This window comes from Lutra lutra, chromosome 6 (assembly GCF_902655055.1).
Source record: "Lutra lutra chromosome 6, mLutLut1.2, whole genome shotgun sequence".
Lineage (NCBI taxonomy): Eukaryota > Metazoa > Chordata > Mammalia > Carnivora > Mustelidae > Lutra > Lutra lutra.
The window spans coordinates 128,766,827-128,788,395 of NC_062283.1; positions in this window are offsets into that span (position 1 = coordinate 128,766,827).

A 21,569-nucleotide genomic window follows, 5' to 3' on the forward strand; every position below is an offset into this window, starting at 1 on the left:
CCACATTGGGCTCCCTGCTCAGCAGGGAGCAGGGAGCCCAGCAGGGAGTCTGCTTCTCCTGCTGACCTCTCCCTTCTCATGCTCTCTCTCTCTCTCTCTCTCACATAAATAAATAAAATATTTTAAAATAATAATAATAATAATAGACTCTACATCTCTCAATAAATTATATACAAAATCCAAAAAGGCTCTTGGGCTTTCTAGCAGTGATGTTTTAATTCTGTCGCACCTCGACCTGATAAACTCAAATTTCCTATTCAAGTCTAGGATGCTAAGGGGAGTGGGAGGGGTAAGGGAGGGAGAATGAGCAGGTGCTGCTGGGAGCCAGCACACCGGGAGTGCAGGGAGCCTAGAAGGATAGACAAAGGGAGTCAGATGAACGGAGATTCTCGCATAGGCCCTGCTCTTCTTAGCTTCTGGGAAGTGGGCAGGCCACTGATCTGGTTTTCTCTCTCCTAAGTGGGGATCACATTAGTTTAGTAGGCTTGGCTGAGTAGGTTAGCCTGGGAATATAAATGACGGATGGGAAAGTGCTTTGTAAACTCTTAGCCATTAGAGATACGCACCATGTTTATTAGAGAAGACCTGCTGGGCCTGCCTTTCAAACCTTCAGCAAGTCTTTGCTGCTATTAACTCTTTGGCCCATCTCTACGCATCACCCTTCCCACCAGCAAGGTCTCTGGAAAACCGGGGCCATCTGAAGAGCTGCTTAATTCTGGCTGCAGAGCAAAACTTCTTGCCAACCTAACCTAACTCCAAGCCTCTCAGCCCATCTCAGCACCAGGTAGCAGTGAAAACAATCTGAACACCTTCATGAGTGATTTTAAATGTCCCAAAGGTGGGGGTGGGGGGTTGCAGCTTGGGAGGAGGAATGAGAGTCAGTCGACACACAGGAAACCTTCTCCCCAAGGCCTCTCATGAATGCAGCTGCTCCCCCAAACCCCCCTTGTCTCCTCCTCTACCCTCGCTTTCCCCTTACTTGCATTTTTCATTCATGTGTGGCTGATAAGCTGATGTTTCTCTCCTCCAATAGCCCCAACTGCCCATCGCAACCCAGAAGCTCAGCTTTGAACATTCAATAAAGGAAATGTAAATAATTCATTTTTTTTCCGTTAACATTTAATTTTCCAAGTCACAGCTGCCTCTGTCCTGAAACTATGTATATATGGACTCAGAGGGGTAGCAGGAGGAGAGAGAGAGAGATCTCCAAACCTTCACCTCCCACTCTCCTTCAGCTCCTGGGGAGAGTGCTATCCCAGGAGAGCCTCTGACTCAGAAACTGGAGTGCCTGGGTGGGCTGCTGGCACCAAGCTATGGCCCACTTCCTCCTTGTCCCCCCACAACAACCACTCAATAGGTTTGAGTCCCAAGGCAGATAAGTGGCTGATAAATTGTCCAGTAACATGTAGCTGTTAAGATAACTAACAGCATGTTACCTGCTGTGGGGTATTCAAGGGAAAAATGACCCACTCATCTTGGAAAAGTTTAAAATCTATCGGTCCAGGTGAAGAGGGTTTCTTATGTTCTAATACTCAAAGGACCTTAAATTTGGGCAAGACCTCAGGAAAATAAAGGTCTATCCCCTGCCTTTCATCAGGAAAAATATCTTTGGTTATAAAGCCCTTGAGGTTCAGACAGGTAGAGTAATTTTCTCAAGGTCATACATTTGGCTGGGATGAGAAACAGGTCTCCTCCTAGCCTTCTGGTTCTCTGTGAGAGAACATAAGATAATGTTCACGTACTTTCTGTTCAGAAAGCAGCATTTGCCTTCTAAGACTATCAAGCACAAAGTTGTGAAATTGGTCACCCTATTGTTCTGACTCCCCTTAAGATACTTGGGTCATCTTAGACTGAGGCCAATTAAACCCGAAGAGCTGTGTTTCCAAACCATTGATGAGCAAGGAGAGAGGACAAAGGAGACACCATCTGTTCTAAGGAGGATAGATATACTGTTAAGAGGGAAGGAACAAATTTTAATAAGCAATGAAACAACCATGTGACAACAAAAGAAAGGTTTTTTAAAGCATTAAACAGCAATTTCTTTTTAAAAAACGTGGTACAGTGGAAAAAGGAAGAAGCAGGAAGTGGCCTCGAGGAATGCAAGCACAAAGGCATATTAAGAAATGTGGGTAGTTGCATGAAATAAATACAAAAGAAAACCCAGAACAGGTTTGACTCTGCTGAGACAAGAAATTACAGAACATGAAGATCCTTCCTTTTCGTCTCTCTGGCTCTCACACAGGTATTTCTCTCACGGCGTGACCGCGCGCGCGCGCGCACACACACACACACACACACACACACACACACGGTATGCGTTGTAAGTGCCCCACAAACTCCCACATCAAAGCTCATAATCTTCCTATTTCAAGGTTGTTACAAGGCCAGAACTTAAGATAGATTATTTCAAGAGCTTTTCCTCAAATGTTACCAGCTAGAAAAGTCTCTGTACTTTTCTCTGTCTTGCCTTTACATTCAGTTGAAAAGTCCTTTTTGGGGCGCCTGGGTGGCTCAGTGAGTTAAAGCCTCTGCCTTCCACTCAGGTCATGATCCCAGGGTCCTGGGATTGAGCCCCGCATCAGGCTCTCTGCTCAGCAGGGAGCCTGCTTCCCTTCCTCTCTCTCTGCCCGCCTCTCTGCCTACTTGTGATCTCTGTCTGTCAAATAAATAAATAAATAAACTTTCCAAAAAAAAAAAAAAAAAAAAGTCCTTTTCGTTTTTCCTCATCTCCCTGAGATAGAGGTCTATGACAGCATTAGGAGTGCTAAAATGGTGAACCGTAGTATTCCTGTGTGTTCAACTGAGCAAGAATTTAAATCTACCAGCGGGACTCCTGCTGGTGAAAACCCCACCTCAGAGGTCTGCCCTTGGGGCAGATCAGCATTGGCCATAATTTCCTTGACCGCCCATTGCAACGGTATCCTTCTTCCCACACTCTTTTCTGATCCATCTTGTTTTCTTTTAAGCAATAGACTTTATCTTTTTCAGATTTTATTTATTTATTTGAGCAGCGGGAGGGGCAGCAGCACAGAGCCCACTCAGCTCAGAGCCTGAAGCAGACCTCGATCTCACAACCTGAGCCAAAATCAAGAGTTGGACACCCAACTGACTGAGCCATCCAGGTACCCCTAGACTTTTTTTTTTTAAGTTTTATGTTTGCAGGAAAAGTGAGGGAAAAATATAGAGTTCCCATATATACCCTCCTCCCTCGCCCAGTCCCCCTGTCTGTGACATCTTGCATCAGTGTGGTACATTGGCTATAGCTGATGACCAATACAGATAAATTATTATCACCAAAAGTCCATAGTTTACACTAGGGTTCAGTCTTCGTGTTGTACTTTCTATGGGTTTTGACCAATGCATAATGACATTTATCCAACAGTACAATATCATATAGACTAGATTTGCTGTCCTGAAGATCCTCAGTGTTCCACCTGTTCACAGTTCCTCTCCAAATCCTGGAAAACCCTGATCTTTTTAGTATCTCCATAACCTTACCTTTTCCAGAATGTGACATCATTGGAATCATGCAGTATGTAGACTTTTCAGATTGCCTCTTTCAGCTAGCAACGCACATTTAATGTTCCTCCCTGTCTTTTCGCAGTCTGACAGCTCATTTCTTTTTAGTGCTGAGTAATATTCTACAATCTAGCTGTCCCTCAGCTTATTTATATATTCACCTACAGAAGGGTATCTTGGTTGCTTCCAGTTTCAACAACTATGCATAAAGCAGCTGTAAATATCTATGTGCAGGGGTTTTTCTGTGGACGTACCTTTTCATACCCAGACGTGTGATCCCTGGACCATGTGGTAAGAGTATGTTTAGTTTTATAAGAAACTGCCAAGCTGTCTTCCGAAGTGGCTGTACCATTTTGTATTCCCACTAGTCATGAATGAAAATTCCTATTGCGCCACAGCCTCATCAGCATTTGGTATTGTCAGTGTTTTGATTTTAACCATTCTAACAGCTGTGCAGTGGTATCTCATTGTTTTAGTTTGCAAATCTCTAGTGACAGGTGACAACAAGCATCTTTTCATATGCTCATTTGTCATCTATTCATCTTCTTGAGTGAGGTGTCTGTTCAGATGTTTTGGCCATTTTTTTTTCAATTGAGTTCTTTCCTTATTGCTGAGTTTTAAGAGTTCTTTATATTTTTTGAATACCAGCCCCTTATCGAATGTGACTTTTGCAAATATTTTCTCCTAGACTGTGGCTTGTCTTCTCATTCTCTAAAACAAAAATCCAGCTATTTTTCTAAATAAGTATGTTTTCTATATTTCCCCTCCCTGTTTCCTTGGAAGAATCGTCTCTGTCTGAAAAATGAAGAAATAGAAAGCTCTGTATAAAAACCCTCAAGGCCCAGGAAGGAAGCCAGACCAATCCAAGAATTCCCAAACAACCTGACTATTCAAGTCCTAAAGAGAATCAACTATGAGAAGCTATAGCACTGGCCCAGGAAGTAAAAGCCACCCTGGTGTCTGCAGAGCCTAGAATAAAGCCTTGTGAAGGAACCCAGAGACTGGAAAGATTTCAATTCTCAGAGAGCTCCAAGCTTGGTGATGTGTGCGGTGTTTCCCAGTCACTATTCCTTCCTCTCACGGGCTCAGGGAATTTTGTGCCTGAAGAGCAGAGGGACCAGCTCTTTCTTCTCAGCCCGTGAACTCCACACACAAAAAGAATTAATACATCCAGTCTAAGAGAGCTGAAGAGGAATATGGTTACATTTTACCAATAACTCATCATTTTCCACATTGGTTCCACTCTGGACTCTGTCAGAGAAACTGAAGGTGTTATCTAACACAGCCCAGACCACCCCAAGAGGCCATGTGGGCAAGACCCTATGTAAACACACACACACACACACACACACACACACACACACACACACACACAGAAGGATCAGAAATACCTAAAGGTATTTCAAAGGAGAGGAGGTCTGAAATACTTTTCTCCTTCAGTCTCCTGTTTGCCCTGATTACCTTGCAGAAACTGGATGAACTTGTCAAGTAGGTTTTACCCATTTGTTGGCTTTTCACTGTTGCCAAATATAAGTCCCAGGAGTGTATTTGATTACTCATTCTCCCTTTTTTTCCTCAAAGATAGAATTATTTATTAGAGAGAGAGAGAGAGCATGCACACAGGGGGAGTGGCAGACAGAGAGGGAGAGAGAGAATCTGAAGCAGACTCCCCGCTGAGTGGGGACCCCCCCCCAATATGGGACTGGATCCCAGGACCCTGAGATCATGACCTGAGCTGAAATCAAGAGTGGGACATTTAACCAGCTGAGCCACCCAGGTGCCCTGATCACTGGGTGAGCCTCTTTCTATCAGGCACAGTGGAATAAAAGAAAATAACCCCTTTTAGTGCAACAGGAGGCACCTGTAAAATCTGCTGTAATGGATCCCATCTGAGTGGCCCACTGGTCAGGCAAGACCTAGAAGATTCATCTAAAAGGTGAACTGCCGGGGCACCTGGGTGGCTCAGTGGGTTAAAGCCTCTGCCTTTGGCTCAGGTCATGATCCCAGCATCCTGGGATCAAGTCCCACATCGGGCTCTCTACTCAGCAGGGAGCCTGCTTCCTTCTCTCTCTGCCTACTTGTGATCTCTGTCAAACAAATAAATTAAAAATAAATAAATAAAAGGTGAACTGCCCCCACCCACAAAATTCAAAATAAAATTAAACTAAAAAGCAGATGTTGGAGAGTTAAAAATATTTCATTTCTTATGATGGCTACATCATCACTTTTATATTTGTATATAAAATCATTTACCCTTTCCAAAATCTCTCTCTCTCTCTCTGCCTCAGCTGGGTGGACTTTAATGATTCCAGGTAAAAGGGCCCAGCTATGCCTGGGTCCCATTGGACAACTACCCAAAGCCTAAGAATGGTCCAGCCCAGTCATCAAAGAGTGCCGAAGAAGACCGCATACTGACAGACATCATTAATTCTTAGGGTTTTTTTGTAGTCTGCCCTACCTCTTCTATCATAAACTACATAAAGGTATTATATTAACATGATACTTAGCATGATGGTGGCTGAAAAGGGAAGAGTATTTTGCCTATTACCAAATACTTCTTCCAGATGGCTGACAAATCTGTAAAAATGAAACATTTGTATCTATTAATAATAAATACTCCAGAATTGTCACATGTTCTGGCTCCTCGGCCATTTAAAATTTGAAATTTTTAAGATAGATTTTTAGACATCTTGAGGATTGGGAAATAACTAACTTTCTACCGGACCTTAAAAACTGTAATTTCTTTTTTTCAGGCAATTTAACCTTTAAATTGCTTTTCATATTAATTTGACTTTGCTTCCCGCCCCACACTCGCCTCCTCATATCGTGTTCCCAATTCTCCTAGCGTGGACAGACAATTTCCTGTCATGGAAGCCATGAGCCACTGGCACTCCAGGCCTCTCAGCCAGCCCAGGTGGGAAGCAGAGTATGGCGCTCTCTTATATCTGAGAATCAGAAGGTAAATTGCAGTCCGTATATTCACAGGTGTGTATGACTTAGGGGAAGTAGGTATTTCCTTCCTTGAGGGGGTTCTTCAAAAAGAACCCTCTTTTGGGACAAACAGGTTTGTTTAAGTACTTCCCTGACTAAATTCTGAGGAAAACAGGTCAGGAGACTTCTGTCTGAGGGATCTATTACTGGGGATGAGGAGGGGACTCATCCGATTGGAGTCAGAATGCAAAATAACACTCCCATCACAAATAGCCAACCCTAGGTCTCTCCTCTCAAGGAAAAACCCTTAAGTTTGTTGCTCCCCAGGTTATAGAACACAGTAAACCCTTAAACAATGCGGGGGTTGGGGCATCAAAGCTCATGCAGTCAAAAATCCACATATGGGGCACCTGGGTGGCTCAGTTGGTTAAGCCTAAGGTCATGATCTCAGGGTCCTGGGATCCAGCCCTGCATCTGGCTCTCTGCTCAGCAGGGAGACTGCTTCCTCTTCTCTCTGCCTGCCTCTGCCTACTTGTGATCTCTGTCAAATAAATAAATAAAATCTTTAAAAAATAATAATAAAATAAAGCAAAAAGTAAAACCAAAATCCACATATATAAATTTTGACTCCCTCCAAACTTAATTACTAATGGTCTACTGTTGACCAGAAGGCTAAGAATATACACAATACATTTTGTTAGAAATTAAAAGAATGTTAGTAAATTCACAGTAGGGATGTCTGGGTAGCTCAGCCGTTAGGTGTCTGCCTTCGGCTCAGGTCATGATCCCAGGGTCTTGGGAACGAGCCTCGTGTCATGTTCCCTGCTCAGCGGAGGGGGGGTCGGGAGGGGTTCTTCTCTCTCTCCAACTCCCCCTGCTCGTGTTCCATATCTCGCTGCCCCCCTCTCTCTCTGTGTGTGTAAAATAAATAAATAAAATCTTTTAAAAAATTCATAGAGAAAAAAAGTACATTTATAGTACAGTATTTAATGAAAACAATCCATGTATAAGTGGACCCATGCAATCCAAACCCACGTTGTTCAAGGGCCAACTGTATAGTAATGAGTATCACTAGCATTGTTGAAGAAAAATGGCAGTACTGCCCACAGCTGTGGAGTAAAATAATCAGACTCAGCCTAAGATGAAGGACTTCATTCTCATTTGTATCAGTTTGCTTACTAAAATTCTGACTGTTGTGACAAAGTAATTATGTAGGGTAGGAGCTATTTCTTACAGCTGACTTTCTAATAAAGCAGCCCCAGGGGGATAATCTACCAACGTTATTGGGTAAAGAATTACAAATTGAAGCACAATGGTAAATAAATGTACCACTGCTCTTACCAAGTCTGAATACACTAAAATTAACGTCCAGAGCCTAGCAGTGCAATTAATTTTGATATAATGCCCAACGTAGAGTGTGGGTGGACTTGCTAAGCCCTGAACAGCAAAGACAGGTGAGGGAAGAACACAGAGCCTGAGGCACGTGAGGACTACACCTAAAATTTATGTCCTAGCTAATCTCCCCCAGATCTTCTGGAATGTAACTGAATGAGGCAGAAGTGTCCACCGCACTGGTACTTAGAGGATGAAAGGGTTCTTTTTCATGCTGGGAAATTTAAGGGATTGCTAAACAAATGTGGATTCCACCCTGAATGCCAAGGCCATGCAGCAAAGGTAAGACTCTGGGCATTCATTCAAGGGAAGGTTTAAATGTTTCTAGAGCAGAGATAATGTTTCCAAACAACCCCCATCCCCACCCTCACTACCACAATGTCATCCAAAGGTAATTTTGTGGAAAACATTTTGTAATGTATACAAATGCCAAATTGCTACGTTTCACCTGAAATGAACATAATATCATACATCACCTATACCTCCATTTTTTCATGTAATTTTGCATAAAATGTAGTTTATGTATAAAATGTTGGCTCAATACATATTTGTGTTTTCACAAAGATTCAGTAAGTGCTCACCTATAGTTCAAAAATTAATTTCATTGGCCCTTTTTGCTGTCCCCTTGTACCTCATCAAAGCAACTGAAACCCTGTATTTAATTTTTTTAAAAGCATTCTAAAATGTCCCAAGTTCTTAAGTCCCAGAGGAGGAGAACTAGGCAAAGCTAAGCCCTTCACAAACAGTAACAGAAATGATCTCATTAAGTACCACTGTCCAAACACGTCTGCTCTTTAAACAGACCAAGTAGTGAGTGATCCAGTGGAAATGCTGGTTTCTGTTTTATCTCCTCCTACAGGCTTTTCTCTTCAGCTAAAACTGAAGCTTATGTTCTTTACAGGGATCACTTGTTTTAGAGGGAAAGAAAAACATTCCACAGAAATTACTTTCAAAACTAAAAATTATGGCTCAAATAATGCTATCCCTATTGGTCAGAGCCTAAAATATAAAATCAGCAACACAAAAAGACCCTTTAAACATTCACACTAAATTTCCTCCTAATTCTGGCTTCCCCTGCTACACGCCTCCCTCATCGTTTAGGGCAACACAAGCAATCTCTGTTCCCAGCAGGTGTTTAAGAGGAAAAACAAACCCCCTCCACCAATGAACCCATTAGGAGTTAGTTAGTAATATGTGGGATCCGTTCAATGCAACAAACTTTTTTGTGCCTCTGTTAGGTTCTTGGGATAGATCAGTGAAGAAAATCATGAAGAATCTCTGACTTTGGGCAGCTAACATTCAAATAGGAGAAGAAGAACAATCAGCATAAAAAGTAAACTATTCAGTAGGTTTGAAGATATTCAAGAGAATGGGCAGGGTGCGCATCATTGAGAAGCTGAGAGCGGATGTCTCAGGGAAAAGCTTTCTGGGCTGAGGGAAGAGCCAGAGCAAGTGCTGGGAGGTTGGAGCACAGCCACAGTATTCAAGGAACAGTGAACATCAGTGTGGCCATAGTGTGGTGAGAAGGATGGTGGTAAGAGAGAAGCTCACAGGGGTGGAGCGAGACTATGGGAGGATAGCAGAAAGCGTCATCCCAAAATATGCCTCTTGGGTATAAGGATTATCTTGAGTTAATTATTTTAAGAAAGAGCAGACACAGGAGAAGCTCTGAAAAGACAGTCAAAGTCACCCTGTTGTAAGGACGTTCACATTTATAAAGAAAATTTCCATTTGCAAGTGGGTCGCCCTCTCTGTGCAGAAAATCTAAGTCACCAGAGACTTACCGATGGAGAAGTCATCACCTAACGCTGAGTGACAAAACTTACCCTTGTCTATGACTGAGCTTGTCCTGGTAACCTTCCCAGAACTGGTCTCCCCACACTCTTTTGTGGTCAGCTGAAAGTGAGATTTCAGCTGTAGTTCTACTCAGGTTTCTCATTTTTTCCTTGGTGTGTCCCACCTATCCAAAGTTCTGTTTTTCTCTTGCTAATCTTGTATTATAGGGCCTCAGCCAAGAACTAAGGAAGATAGAAGGGAAATTCTCTTTCCTTCCCTACACAAGGACCCCAAAATCCCCCTCCTTTTTTTTTTTTTTGAAGATTTTATTTATTTATTTGACAGAGAGAGATCACAAGTAGGCAGAGAGGCAGGCAGAGAGAGAGAGAGGGAAGCAGGATCCCTGCTGAGCAGAGAGCCCGATGCGGGACTCGATCCCAGGACCCTGAGATCATGACCTGAGCCGAAGGCAGTGGCTTAACCCACTGAGCCACCCAGGCACCCCTCCCCCTCCTTTTTTAAAAGATTTTATTTTTAAATAATCTGCACACATAGTGTGGGCCTCGAACTCACAACCCTGAAGTCAGGAGTCTGACACTCCAGGGACTGAACCAGCCAGGTTCTCCCACTCCCAACCCCCGCCACAATTTCCCCCTCTTAAAGACTCCTTACAGAGGTGGTTTTTATCTTGGAAAGATGACACGTCTCTCAGCAGAACCCTGGTCCCCAGAGTGCTTGTCCCATGTCTTTGAACATCAGAGGATAAGACATGGTTTAATTTTTTCTAACTTGCATAAATCACCCTACAAATTTCCATTTATTGCGGCCTCCTATCTTAACATTTAACTTGGAAATGCTTTCTAGTGATAGCTCTTCCTTCCTATTTGTATAAAAGATCTTCATTTTGGAACTTCCTGCCCTCAGATGAACATTGTAAACTTTGCCTTTTTGTTGGCTACCAAACTGTTGACTCTTAAACATGACATTTGCTTTTGGTTCAGACATAAAACTTTCTTCTCCAGCCACACTTTCATCCCAATTATGAACTTTACCAACTAAGGTATTTCCTCTTTTGAAGCCCATCCCTCATCCATCCACCTTCCACTGCCACTCTCACTCTTACTCCTCTGTCCCCTCAAAAAAGCACAATCATTTCTGTTATTCAGAGGGGGGTATCCATCTGTGGCCCATTTATACCCTTTACTTACTAACTTCTTTCCCTGGTTAAGTCATTTCAAGCACCATTACCAGAGAAAAGCTGGAGACCATATTTTAAAAAACACATTCACTTAAATGTGATCGAGACAATGCCATTATTTCACCAAATTTTATTTTTCTTTTATGGGACACTACGTTTTTCAGCTTACCTTGAAGTTCTTTTGGACCATATGACTCTGTACTGGCCAATGAGAGATGGGTAAAAGAGACATAAGTCACTCCCTGGTCTGAACATTAAAATATATCATGCAATTCTACATCCTCTCTTTCCTTTTTCCAACTATCTTAGAGGCTACATGTTAAACTACATCACAAAAAGATGGCAATATGGTTCTCAGAGTCCCCAGAAAGAGTATCCCTGATGACCAACATCTGAATCTACTTTGGTTGTGCTAAGCCACAAAGCCATGGAGTTTCAAGGGTTGTTTCTATAACATAATCAGGATATTCAATTATCATGTTCTACCTTTTTTTTAAAGATTTTATTTATTTATTAGAGAGAGAGGGACCATGAGCAGGGAGAGAGGAAGAGGGAGAAGGAAAAGAAAACACTCCACTGGGCAGGGAGCCCTACACAGGGCTCAATCCCAGGACTCTGGGATCATGACCTGAGTGGAAGGCAGACACTCTACCAACTGAGCACCCAGGTGCTCCCATATTCTACCTTATTTTATTCTTGTTCTATTCCCCCCACCTCCCAAAACAACATTTCACAGATGGAGAAACCAGGGCTCACTGAAGCCTTGGTCTGGTTAAGCAAGCATACTGGGAAATGAGGCAGCCAGCTCTCTGGCCTCTCCCTACCAGAACTACCCTGCTGTTCCTGGGGCTCTCGGTATACACTTTCTGTTCTTTGTGGTGTAGGGAAGGGAAAAAAACCTTTTTCCCTCCAGCCTCCTCAAATCCCTGGCTGGGGTCCTTTAAGTTAGACTGACAAAAGACAGATAAACAAGAGGAAAAGAAAAGAGGAGTTTGTTAACATGTCTGTTGTGCATACACATAGGAGCCCTCAGAGAGGAGTAACTCAAAGAGGTATTTAGAACTCGGGCTTATAGACCATCTTAGAAAAAGAACAAAGAATTGTTAGAGAAGAGTAAGACAAAGGAAAAGGACTTTAAGTTGCTAGGGCAGCAAATTATGGGAAGGCGAACATTGAGAAAATAACGGAAGATAAGGGCTAATTAGTACAATCTGATATGCAGATGACTCTGGTTCCATATCTGGGCTCATAAGGATCTACAGTTGTCTCCAGTGGTTAACTTCTGTCCTTCCTGATAGAGAGGGGAGCAGGGAACACCTCTACAAATTTATGCCCTCCTTTTAGGTAATGGGGGAGGGCAGAGAGCTTTTCTTGTACTGTATCTGCCTTTTCTCAATTGCCTCCAGCTCAGAATAATTCTTATTCCAGAGTGGTACATTTTGGGGTGACATATTCTGCTACCCTTCAGTAGTGGCCTACAATTTTTATTGGACCATTCATCAGCAATTATCCTACACTTAACCTCTTCAGAAAGGTCATATGTAATTAACCACCATAACTCTGTTTAATGGTCAAGAAGAAGTAGAGATTTCTACGGGGTACAACAGCAGACTTCTCTGATGTTTAGTTTATACAACCAGAAGAGCCACAAGTTTCCTGCTTCTACCCAATAAGGCAAAACAAACAAAAACAAAAAGCCATATATTAAAACTGTACAGAACTGTACAGAAGAACCAAAGCAGAAGTCACCAGATGCTATCAAAAGGAACTGAAGCAAATCAACATTAATTCAGGCTTCTCCTGTACTGTGTCATACAGAACCTTTATGCCATCTTGTCATTGTGCAACATGCTGCCGTTTATAAATAACTCCTCCCAAGAGACACGGCGAGTATCATTTTCAGAGTTTCTGTCTGTGGACATGCCCAAACTTTAGAGATAACATTGCAAACATTCTTACAATCAGTCTTCCATCCCTCTATCAATAGCATCACTACCTACCCAGTTATCAAAGCCAGAAATCTGAGTTGTCATCCCTGAGTCATCTGTTTCCTTCACCCGACAGCAAGTCCAAAAATTCTTCCTCCAAAGTAATCCTCATCAATGACCTCTCCTATCCATCTTCAATGGCATCTCGTCTCCTACCTGAATTAATGAGTAGCTTCTTAATTTGGTCTCCCAGCTCCCACCTGAAACTTCTATTCCCCCAATCTCCTCAGCAAGGTGATCCAAAAACATAGATCAGACCATCTCATCCTTTCACTTAGAATTCTTAATAGTTTCTTATTGCACTTAGAATAGGTTCCAAACTCTACTACAATCTCCAAGATTCTACGTGACCTCTGCCTGCCCATCTCTCTGGCCTCATCACGTAGACTTGTTATGACTCCACTAACAGGGCTTCCAGCAGCTCTATCTCACCTTTGCTCTGGGATTTGCTCTTGCCTCTACCTGGAATGCTTCACCCTAGATGCCCTCATGGCTGGCTTCTTTTCATCCCTCGGGTTTATTTTTAGTTGTCACTTCCCCAAGGAGGCTTAACCTGACCACCTTCACGAAGAAGGTCATTCCCCCATTATTCTCTAGCATGGTACTCAATCTCCTCAGAAAAACTTACCACAGTCTGTAGAAAACTTATCCATCCTGCGTTTTCTTGCCTGCCATCCCCACTTGAATGTTGTGTTCACAGAGGTAAATAATAATAGCTAATAATTTCTTTGTGCCAAGCTCTATCGTAAAAGCTTTATATATGCAAGCATTGCCTGCCAAATTATCTCCCAGAAACAACATCTTCTGTTTTTTAATACCCAAACTTCACAGAATATATGTATCTCTCAATATAGAGTTTGTTTTAAGCTGATGGAAAATTTTATATTTGTATCTCCAAAAGTTCAATGCAATTTAGCAAAAACTGAGGGGGGAAGTTTTCAAGTTACCTTCCAAATTCAAGTGGTAGAACAGCAGCAATACTCATAGACGTTTTGAAAAGCACAGGAAGTATCCACAGAGGGGACATAGTCTTTCAATGTTGCTGATGCTCAGAATGACCTCACAGTGTCATGCTCAGAGTGAGTCATGCTTTGTCACTGGCACATGTCCTGAATGCAGATACCAGTGCTTTCCATATTGAGCCACTATTTTTGCTGAGAGCTGTACAATGAGTACCTGAAAAGTTCAGAAAGTTTTGAAGGGAAGGGTTGATAAGAAATTAAAGGAATAAAAACAGTAATTACAATAGAAGAGATGTTACTGTACATAAAGCAACTGTTTTAATTCTTTGGTGATAATATTTTAAACATTTTGCATCCTAGTGTGACTATTGTTACTATTACATAGGTGTGTGAAGGAAAAGAAAAAACCTTTTTCTCATAGGTTATGTCTTGAGGACCTGCAAATTAAAATGACAAAAGAGAAGTCCCTGGGTAGCTCAGTCAGTTGGGTGTCTGCCTTCAGCTCAGGTCATGATCCTGGGCTCCTGGAATCCAGCCCTATTTTGGGGTCCCTGCTTGGCAGGGAGCCTGCTTCTCCCTATCCTCCCACTCTTACTCTCTCTTGCTATTTCTGTTGCTATCTCTGTCTCTCTCTTTCAAATAAATAAAATCTTTTTAAAATTTTTAAAAATTTTTTTAAATTAAAAAAATTAAAAACTGACAAAAGACTGATTAACAAGAGAAAAGACAGATTTTTATTCACGTATACATGGAGTTCACTGAAAAATGAGACTCAAGGAGACAGAATTTAGAGTTTATATATCATCTTAATAGGGTAGGGGGAGGAACAGAGAAATACTTCTGGGAGAACAAATGACTTCCTAGAAAGAAGGGGAGAAAGGGCACTTATGCAAATGCTTTTTGAAAAATAAATATGCCTTTAGAAAAATAGATGGAAGATATGACAGTTTGTGACAATGTCTATCTGGGTGTCATGAAACCTGACTTCATCTCCAAGAAGAGAATAATAGAGTTGCTCCCAGGGATGGTATTTATAACTATTGAGCTCTTTTGTAAGGCTCAGTTTTTAGGCAGATGAGACTGCTTAAAAACTCAGATGTCATTGTTCAAAATAATTCTTATCCCAAAGTGGCATATTTTGGGGTGGAATATTCTGATTCCTTCAGTTGTTTAAGTGTATTTTAGTTGTGATTTCAGAAATTGGGATCTTAAATTGATGTGTAATGTATTATAATTTTTTTCTTTTTAAAATAATGTGAAATAGAACTCAGCATCTTCACATCTAATTTTTAGATTCAGATCACTAATATATACTGAGATGCCAGTATTAACTCATCTAAGCAAATGTCTATCTTAAGTGGTAGGTATTTTTATTGACCTTCCCTCTTTTTGTGAAGCATGTAAAGATTCAGTAACAAACCCAAGATTCTAATGGGAATAAGTAGTACAGCTGGACCTGAACCCAGGAATCCTGAATCCAGAATCCATCTTCTTAACTACTCTAGAGATAAAGGGCCTCTCCCAAGGAAAGATCCACATCCATCTAATGCCCTATATGTATCCCAGTGCTTGACAGACCTCAACCCATAGTAGCTAATCAATTACTTATCCCAAATAAATTAATTAATGAGTTGAAGAAAACCAGAATTTTTACCCATAAAATTATTTTGCACTGACAACAATTAAGAAGTAGCAAATGCAAGAAAGGTCTCTCTGCCCTCCTCCTATGCTGTGTAAAGACAGTATATAAATTCTCCTTCCTTGAAGACAGACTCTTCAGGTGACAGTGAAGGAATCCATAAACAAACCTTATTCCGTTGGTTTCCTGCCATATATTCAGCTTCCCACAGTTTGCCACCCTTGGGAACCTAAAACTACTTCCTTTTGTCCTGTCATTTCTCTACAAATTTATTGTTCTTTGTTGAAGATGCTACATAAGCCAGAGTTCTAAAGCATCTCCTTGAGTTACTCTGAGTTTCTCCCGTGTATAAATTAGACGTACATGGTAATGAGCTTCTGTTTGTTTTTCTCCTGTTAATCTGATTTTTGTTACAAGGGTCCCAACCAAGAACTTAGAAGACTAGAGGAGCAAGGATTTTTTTTCCTCCCTTGCAGATGAATGGATGGTTAGATAAAAATACTTTTATTACAATTTGCCAAAATAACTGGCCTATTATCTTCAAAGTCTTCAAGATCCTGAAAGAGTTCCTGAGGAACTCTTCTAGACTGAAGAAAACAAAGATATAGGACAACTAAATGCAATCGTGACTCTGGATTCGATCCTTTTGCTATAAAGGATGCTAGTGGAGTAGTTGACAAAACAGGAAGGGGGACTATGGATTAGGGGACTGGTGATGGGACTGATATCACACATGAATGACATGCAGATTACTTCAAAGTGGAAACATTTGAGCTATAGCAAATGCCCAAAGAACTCCTATGTGGTCAACTTTCCTTTATCTGACTATCAGAACTTTGTGAGAATCAGCTGTCACAGCCCCCACCAGAGAGGTCTCCAATCAGGGAGGCCTTACCTTGAACACCAGCACATTCCAAAAATGGTGTCAATAAGCTTCAATCCCAACCTTACATCCTTTGAAGCCCTAAACACAGCTACCTGCCCCCTTATTAAACTGATGTATAAATCCCTACCTTAAGCTGTCTAGGTTACCTCTTCTTTTTTTTTTTTTTTTTCTTAATAAAGATTTTATTTATTCATCTGTGAGAGAGAGAGACCACAAGCAGGGGGAACAGCAGGCAGAGAGAGAAGCAGGCTCCCTGCTGAGCAAGGAGCACAACATGGGGTTAGATCCAAGTACCCTGGGATCACAAACTGAACCAAAGGCAAACACTTAACTGAACCACCCAGGCATCCCCAGGTTACCTCTTCATCTGAAACCTTCCACATGCATAAACAAACCTTTCTCCTGTTAATCTATTGTCAGTTAATTCACAGCTTCCCCCACCTTCAAATGTAAAATGGCAGAAGAAAATCCCCCCCAGCATAATTTATCACTGTCATAATTTCCCGATTTTGATGGTTATATTATAGTTACAAAGGAGTGTCCTTGTTTGTCAGGAGAAAAATTGGCTTCTGTGAACACTTTTACCATGACATCTACAGGAGTCTTTTTGTTGTTGTTGTTCTTTTTTTAAGTTGTGAGGTAAATAAAGTTTGTACTCTCTTACATGGGGGAATGGGCAGGTTATATGTAATGGAAGGATGGGTGATGTTGGCCACATATATCAAGACTATAGTCATGCTGTCAACAGAAGCCAGAGTTAGTGGAGCCCAGGGGAACTTCCTCCAGGCTCAGACTCCCTAAAGATCATGTGCTTCAGGCACCAGTGGTAAAACCAATTAAGAGAGGAGCAAAGGGTAGAGATATTTATTTACTTACTTACTTACTTATTTTTATTAAGAATTTAATTATTATTTATTAAGAATTTAATTCCTGTATTGATCACATACAGTGTTGTATTAGTTTCAAGTGTACAATATAGTGATTCAACAATTCTGTATATTACTCAGTGCTCACCATGATAAGTGTAATTTTTTTTAAGATTTTATTTATTCATTTGACAGAGATCACAAGTAGGCAAAGAGGCAGACAGAGAGAGAGGAAGGGAAGCAGGCTCCCTGCTGAGCAGAGAGACCTACATGGGGCACCATCCCAGGTCCCTGAGATCATGACCCAAGACGAAGGCAAAGGCTTTAACCCACTGAGCCACCCAGGTGCTCCGATAAGTGTACTCTTAATCCCCATCATTACCTGTTTCATCCACCCCCCCCCCCAACCACCACCTCCCCTCTGATAACCATCAGTGCAAAGGATAGAGCTTTGAGTGGGTTTTACTCTTACGCACATTTTGACTTCCTCATGTCCCACCACAGGCCATTACCATCACCTTGTACATACACACTAAAACCCATCTGGGCTCCCCAGAGTGAGACTGAAGGCAATGCAGGACTTAATGAGTGGGCTCAGAGCATGGCACCCCAAAACATGCTAGTTTAACATATTGACTATTTTGAGTTAAAGGCACTTGAAAAACAACAGGTGTAAGAAAGGCGCTCTGACTTCCCCTTTCCCCCGCTGAAAACAGGAGATAAAACTCCCATATATAACAGGCCTTTCCTGCACCTGGAGGAAAAGAACTTTCTCATGACCAGAGAAAAGGAGTCAAGACCAAGAAGAATTTGTACAAACATTGTCAAAGTTACCCTTATCTTCCTTTAGTCTCTTCCTACATTTTTGCTACTTTTCTGTAATTACTACTCTTTGTTCAATGTAGTATATAAAAATGTAGGCCTTCCCACTTTTTGGGTCTTCATTTTCCTGTGAAGGCTCCCCTGTACTTATAAAAATAAATTTGTTGCTTTTATTATTCTCTCTTATGTCAACTTAATTCTCAGGTCCAGTCAGAGTTCCTAAGAGGGTAAAGGAAAAGTTTTGCCTCCTGTGCAACCCTAATAATGTCCACTGGGGGAGGAGAGGCAGGGTTCTAAAGACTACTGCCACCAAAACAGAATTTTGCCTTTTTTTCCTTTTCTCAACAGATTTACTGTCACACATTACTTGGGTCATTCTCAACATCAACTGACAAAGGAAAGTGTAGAACTGACCATATTTATAAACATGGTCTGTTTCCCATGACAAATGACTTGAGGAACAATGTAGATTCTTGGCTCCCTGGTCCCCCCAACACAGAGATAAATGCTGCCGGTCTCAAGGATGTATTTTAATTCACTTTCATATATTAATTTGATGCAAAGACATCATTAACTCCCCCACCATACCTTTGTTCTCCTGATGCTTCCTTTTATTGCCTGGGCATCTTGCTGACTATCACAGATTAGTGAGGGTGGCTCTTGGTTTTGATACACTTTAAAGGCCCAGTGGGGCTTCTAGGTTCTTCTTCACCTCTCTGTATCAGCCATAACTGCCTGAGTTTATGTTCTATTTGTTGAGTATCACTTTAGGCTTTATTTTCACTGTGTGGAGGATTTTATCACCCTGCATCGACCCAGTTACTGTGCCCATTTAATTATATTGCCTAATTTCTTATTTGGATGAATCTTTCAGAATCTTAGGAAGGCAATTAGACTGGTTCCCGAGATTTTACTCTTCACGCTTAAGAATTTTATTTAAAATGATCATGGTTGTTTTAAAAAAAAAAAAAAAAACCCAGACATGGAAAAATTTTTGGAAGAAAATGCATCAAAATATGTTTTTTCTTTTTAATTGTCTATATGAATTTATATTTTATTCATAGTAGGAAATGTACTTACTTTGTTAAATAAAATGAACAGAGAACATTATGTTTCTTTTTTAAAAATCTTATATATATCTTTATGGGGCACCCAGCTGGGCAGTCAGTTAAGCATCTGGCTGTTGGTTTCTGCTCAGGTCATGATCTCATGTCGTGTCGTGGGATAGAGCCTATACTGGGCTCTGTGCTCAGTGGGAAGTCTACTTAAGTTTCTCTCTCCCTCTGCCCCTCAAACCTATGTTCTCTCTGTAAATGAATATATAAATCGTAAAAAAAAAATTTTATACATATCTTTAGATCAAGGTGAAAACCTGTAGCCCTGGTTTACATAACACTTTTTCCTCTAAAACAGCTGTAGAAAATATTTCTCTAAAAATAAAAGGGGGGATGCCTGGGTGGCTCAGTGGGTTGAGCCTCTGCCTTTGGTGTGTGTCATGGTCTCAGGGTCGTGGTCCCCCCTGCATCGGGCTCTCTGCTCAGCGGGGAGCCTGATTCCCCCCCCCCGCCCCCGCCTGCCTCTCTGCCTACTTGTGATCTCTGTCAAATAAATAAACAAAATCTTTAAAAAAAAAAAAAGGGGGGGACATTTCTTTGATGCAAATCTGATTCCCTATCAACTCTCAGTATAAGATTAATGATGTGATCCCACTGAAAAAAATCCATTCACTAAACTGAGCTTTTAAAAAGTTGAATATTTAAAAATCTTTTAAAATTTTAAAATAATAAAAAATACAAAAAAATTCAAAGATTGAATAATGGGGTTCCTGGCTGGTTCAGTCAGTAGAGCATGCAACTCTTGATCTTGGAGTCATGAGTTTAAGCCTTACATTGGGCAGAGAGATTACTTAAAGGAAAAAAAAGAGTTTTTTAAAAAGTTATAGGAGTTTTGGAAGGGAGGGGGCTGAGGGGTTGGGTAAACCTGGTGGTGGGTATTATAGAGGGCACATATGGCATGGAGCACTGGGTGTGGTGCATAAACAATGAATCTGGAACACTGAAAAGAAATAAAATAAAATAAAGAAGAAAACTTTCAGTAGTGATTATGTAGCACTTTTAAAACTTGTAGATGGACTCAAAACAATACTGTAGTTTCTGTTAATAAAGGACTCCTCTGCCTCTCCACCTATTCATTCAGCAAGGCATCCAATTCCTGAGCCCCCTGAGGTCTTAAGCAAACAATTGTGATGAAGACAAACTCATCCTTGCCATTCTGAAGCCAGCAAGCTGTGGGGAACAGCAGCAATGAAACAGGCCATCAGGAGAGATTACACTGGGGGAGTCATGGAACCTGAGATCAGAAACAGGGGTAGTTGGACGTAGTAGATGACCTCTTTGGACAAAGTCCTCATGAGCTTACTTAGAATTTCCCAAACTTACATTATATATCTATTTTTAATTTTATTTATTTTTATTTTATTATTTTATTTAATTTTTAATTTTTTAATTTTAATTTTTATTTTTTATATCTTTTTAATTTATTATTTTATTATTTTATTTGACTTTTATTTTATTATTTTATTTAATTTAAATTTTATTAAAATTTTTATTAATTCCAGTAAGTTAGCCTACAGTGTAATATTAGTTTCGGGTGTACAATATAGCGATTCAACACTTCCACACAACACCCTGTGCTCATTACATCAAGTGCCCTCCTTAACCCATCACCTATTTAGCCCATTCCCCACCCACCTCCCCTCTGGTAACCTTCAGTTTGTTCTCTATAATTAAAAGACTCTTTCTGGGTTTCTCGCTCGCTCGCTCACTCTTTGGATTAGTGTTTTTGTACTCTTTGGGTAAATACCTAGTAATGCGATTGCTAGAGCATAAGGTAGTTCTATTTTTAACTTTTTAAGGAGGCTCCATACTGTTTTTCACATTGGCTGTACCAGAGGTTATAATTTTTTTAGATGCAAAGTCCTGGGTAAGTCTTACTGGCCCATCCTTTGACTAGAAAAGAACAGCCCCCAGTTCTGGATGGAACCCTTCCATGATAGCCCTTACTGTGGAATATTGGTGTGATCTGCTCCCTACCACCTCCACCCCAAGAATGGAGATAATAGGTCCAATTCACTTAGTTGTCTTGGTGTCTAGCTCAGGACCTGGCCCATTTAATATATTTAATAACTGATGAGTGAACTGTTTACTGATGAGCAATGGAACTGCACGTCCTTGCCTTTATGAGAGTCCACGGGGCTCACTCTATGAATCTAAGGAATGATGAATTACTGAGAACTATTACTCGTCTCTGGTAAAGAGTAGAAGTTAGAGAGCTTGAAGCTATTATTTGTTAAATGCAAGTGCATAAAATAGCTCACATTATGTAACACTATGAGTGCATCTCCTGATCTTATCCAGATGCGGCTATAAAAATGGTGGCTTGAGATGGCCCAGACACAGAGACAGCCTCACCAGGCCAAGGGCTGCCATGTATCCACACGTGAACATATCTCTCTCATCTGCCAGTGAGCATCCCAACATTTCTGGTCCAATTTTCTTTCTCCCCAGCTGTACCCCAGCCTATGTGGACAA